This window comes from Nuphar pumila, chromosome 2 (assembly GCF_984573655.1).
Source record: "Nuphar pumila chromosome 2, dmNupPumi1.hap1.1, whole genome shotgun sequence".
Lineage (NCBI taxonomy): Eukaryota > Viridiplantae > Streptophyta > Magnoliopsida > Nymphaeales > Nymphaeaceae > Nuphar > Nuphar pumila.
In genome coordinates, this window is record NC_143250.1 from 56,850,705 (window position 1) to 56,855,342 (window position 4,638).

At 40.2% G+C, this 4,638-nt stretch overlaps 1 long non-coding RNA gene across 1 annotated transcript; it reads left to right on the top strand.

The window, feature by feature from the left end:
- Positions 1-1,107: 1,107 nt before the first annotated feature.
- LOC149845512 (uncharacterized) lies at positions 1,108-1,632 on the top strand. Its single transcript, XR_016430450.1, has 2 exons — positions 1,108-1,482; positions 1,581-1,632. It is a non-coding gene; the product is annotated as an uncharacterized LOC149845512 (long non-coding RNA).
- The last annotated feature ends 3,006 nt before the right edge of the window (positions 1,633-4,638 follow it).

Sequence of the window (4,638 nt, forward strand, 5' to 3'; positions counted from 1 at the left end):
GGAATCTGTCAGACAGAAAATAAAATTTCGGGAAAAATACTGAAACAGTTCCAAAAATCCCCAAATTTTGGAAAATGACAGTAACACATGTTAGGAACAACTTTAATGTTGAAAGTTTTTGTAGATGAGCTACGGATTGGGTGGATTCAGTGCATTAGGGTCTGTCTATACCCTGACAAAGGAAAATCAAGATTTTCCCATGCGGCTGAGAAATCTGATTTTTGACAGAGGACAAAACTAACTGGAAAAACTTCAAAATTTCCAGATCATCAGTAGATTCGATTATGAATACACTGTGATTTTTAGAGGACAATCCGGATCTCCCAAGAGGGTGGTGCCGGAGGTTCTTTTCTGCTAAAGCAGAAATTGAAATTTCTGGAGGGTCCAAAATCCAGTTTGGTTTTCGATTTATTTAACAAGGTTCTAAAATCCTAACTGATCCATATTTTTGACATACAATCATAGACAAACAGAGACAGACATAACAAAAATTTTGAGATTTATCGACAAAAAATTGAGCATAAAATGATGACTAGACTGGACGGCTAAATGGAAAATGTATAAACTAATAGGACATGCATTAATGAAACAAGTGAAATGTATCTAATGAAATCAATTAAAAAAAAAAAAAACAATACCTAAATTATACAATCTATATAAAATCAAAACAAAGGAAAGAGGTGAAATATTTATTTGATATAGCCATTGAAATGAGGGGTTCAATCCATCGGCTAGATGAACCCTCTCATTTACGCATGCTTTGTCATGAAAAGTAAAAAAAATAGAAACTTAAGGTTTCCTACCTTCTAACACCATAAAGAAAGCCTTACCTTGCAATAATTTCAACCCCAAATTCCTCATCATTTTCATGAAAGCCATATGTAAGGGTCTCATTTCGACGATCAACCAAGAAACCCAACATGTGGTACTTAATAAGATCAACAAGACATACAATATGTCTTACCTTAAGGGGCAGTTACGGCAATGGAGGAGTGGAACGATGGTTGGCTGCCACAAGTGATGTCACCAGTAAAGATGGTTGGAGCTCTTGGGGAAAACAAAAGGGAATAGAGGAGACTGCACGGTAAAGAAGACTGAAACAAGGCTGCAGCCGTTTGAAGGTTGAAGGAGGAGGTTGCAGCGTCAAAGAGGCTGCTGTAATAGCTTGCTGCTGTAGCTGTAATGAAAGGCTGTGGATGGCAGCTGCTGGTGGCACTGTTGGGTGCTGTGTAGAAGAGGTGAACTGGCTGGTGGCTGTTGGCTGGAGCAGTGAGCGTGGAACCGGTGGAAGAAGCCGTTGGCTGGTGGCTGTTGGCTGGAGCAAGGAGCTTGGAGGTGGGCTGCAGCAAGGATGGTGGCTGGAATGGAGAGCTGGCTGAAGCTAGAGTATTTGAAGAAGATGGCTGAATGTTGCTGCAGCTGCAAAGAGGATGTCGGAGGTTGAAGATGATCTGGAGCTGCTGGGCATGGAGCTTCAAAGAGGTGCTGCTGGCTGCAAGGAAGAAGATGGCTGAACCGTTCTAATGGTGGTTGCAACTTTTGTTCGATGGCTGGGCATCCAAAGAGTTGGCTGTAGAGAGGTTGGAAGGCTGCTGTGGCTGTAGCAGCTAAGGAGAGAAGAAGGGAGGTAAAGAGAGAGAATAGGAGAGAGGCGTGAGATGGGAGAGGAGCCGTAAGTGGCTTCCTTTTCTCTTTCCCCTTTTAACCAAACCCAACTTAGGTCTTTAATCAGCCTCAACTTAGGGTTTTTAGGGGTTAATGAAAAGAGAGGGAAAGAGTGTACGTGAATGGGCTGGAGAAGGGAAATGAAGGAAGGGAAGGGAAGAAGAAAAGAAAGGGAAGAAGAAGAAAAAGAAAGAAAAGGGAAAAAGAAAGGAAAGAAAGAAAAGGAGGGAAAAAGGAAAAGGGAAAGAAAAAAATGAGAAAATGGAAAGTGGGGCTGGAGGCTTGGGTGACCACCTTGTGGGTCCCACCTCCTCTCTAAAAAAATAAAAATAAAAAAATAAATAAAAATCAATAAAAACAAAAATAAACAAATAAAAAGAAGCATTTTTTTTTTATATAAAATAGAAAAGTAAATGAATGGGCCATCTCAGAGCGGGTCCAAATTCCACATTTGAAATTCATTTTGACGATTAGAGGGGTAAAATAGTCCTTTTAGAAAGTTTCTAGACGAAACGAGCTATTTTTGGCAGTTTTTTAAACGAGCTCGGATTTTGAAGTTCAATACCCCGTTGCGAAGCAAATCCAGAGTAGAATTTAAAAATGTAATTTTGAAAGAAATCCATATTGTTTTTCTCGAGAAAATGCTTCCAACCGAAACGAGCTATTTTTGGTAGTTTTTGAAACAAGCTCGGATTTTGAAGTTCAATACCCCATTGCGAAGCAAATCCAATGTAGAATTTGAAAATTTGATTTTGAAAGAAATCCAGATTATTTTTCTTGTGAGAAAATATTTCCAAATTTAGACTCCCGGGGGTAAAAATGTTAATTTTGGAAACCCAGGGTTTCAAATTGATTTCTAAAAGCTTTTAAAACTCGATCTGGATTGAAATTTATAAAACTGGAGTTCTGGACTTCGAAAATGGAATGAAATGTGATGAAATGTTATGAAATGATATGAAATGATGAGAAATGACATGAAATGCTATGCTAAATGCTAACCTTGAATAAAGAATTTTGGATGTCAGACCCCGATTGACACTTGTACCGATTTAAAAAGCATTAAAATTGATAAAATTTGCAAAATAGCTCAAGAAATGGTTTTCGGGACTCTACTGGGTCAGAGTGACACTGAAAATTGGGGTTCGAGCTGGATTGAACTGAAGTGAGCTGGATTGAGCTGGGTTTTAGAGTTTCAGAACTCAAATGAACAGACCAGGCACTCACTCAACTGACCTTTCCGACTGAATTTTCAAGAAAAGCTGCCATTTTTAGAGAAATGGTACAGAATGGTCATTGGAATGAAGTGAATTACGAACCTGAACTGGGTTTGAGCTGAAACAAAGGTCAGTAATACTAAGGTGAACTAAAATCGAAGCTTGAACACCAGCTCAATTGGCTGAACTCGACTCAATTTCAGTTGAAAGAGCTGAAATGGACTAAAATGGGCTCCTAGACACTTGGAAATGGTTTTGAACTAAAACTGGAGCACTTGAACTCTTGGTGAGCTCAAGTTAGACTCTGGGGAACATGACTGACTGAGAATGACTGACTTAGAGACAATTGGCTTGGATTCAAGTGAGAAATGAGCTCATTTTTGAAGAAATGATCCCATTTTGGCAGGAATGGTCAGAAATGAAAATGGTCTGTTCATTGTGAGCTCAGATGAGCTTGAGATGACTGATATTCTAACTGTCTTGAACTAACCAATGAGCTTGGTTGACTCCGACTGACTGGGGTCCGGGATGACCTAGGGGTAAAATGGTAATTTTCCTAATGAAAATGGGTAAAATGGTGATTTTCTGAAACTGACTCGGGGTTTGACTCCTACACTGACCTGACAGGGTTGGCATTGCCTTAGGAGTATTGTTTGAGAATGAGTGAGGAAAATTTGGGGTGTTTACAGATGCCCCTCTTTGCTACTAAGCCGGCTTGAAGACGGGCTTTGTGGCAAAGAAAAACACACCAAATTTGGGCTATAAAAATGCCCCAGTTAGAAGGATCTGACTGGATATGAAAATATTAGCCCTGATGAAAATTGTAGATATGAAATGAAGAATAAAGAAGAAAATTTTACTTCAAAAGAAGTGAGATTCAGGTTTTGCCCTTAACCTGGATGGGACAGGAAATACCTCGTGTAGAAACGAAGCTCAGGTTTAACCCTCAACCTGATCGGGGAATGAAATACCTCATCAAAGGAGGCTTAGGTTTGTACCCTTATCCTGATTGGGAGGAAAAATGAAATACCTCATCAAAGGAGGCTCAGGTTTGTACCCTTATCCTGATTGGGCAGAAAATGAAATACCTCATCAAAGGAGGCTCAGGTTTGTACCCTTATCCTGATTGGATAGAAAATGAAATACCTCATCAAAGGAGGCTCAGGTTTGTACCCTTATCCTGATTGGGCAGAAAAATGAAATACCTCATCAAAGGAGGCTCAGGTTTGTACCCTTATCCTGATTGGGCAGAAAAATGAAATACCTCATCAAAGGAGGCTCAGGTTTGTACCCTTATCCTGATTGGGCAGAAAAATGAAATACCTCATCAAAGGAGGCTCAGGTTTGTGCCCTTATCCTGATTGGGCCGAAAATGAAATACCTCATCAAAGGAGGCTCAGGTTTGTACCCTTATCCTGATTGGGTAGAAAATGAAATACCTCATCAAAGGAGGCTCAGGTTTGTACCCTTATCCTGATTGGGCAGAAAAATGAATAGAATCCTCAAAGGAAGAAACCATGATGGAACCTTCGAATTTCCGCACAATGAATCCGATAGGGGTTTTGCAAAAGGATGAAATTGGGGTCCCTAAAGCTTGAAAAGGGGTTTGATTTTGGGCGCCTCATTGCTGAGACTAAATAACTTTTGAAATTGGTGACCTTTTGCTGGAATTGGTGGCTTAACCTCAAGCCGAAATTGGACTGTCTATGGTGGGACAGTGGGGACACAGGGAAGTGTGCGAATCTGAGAGCCCATGCGC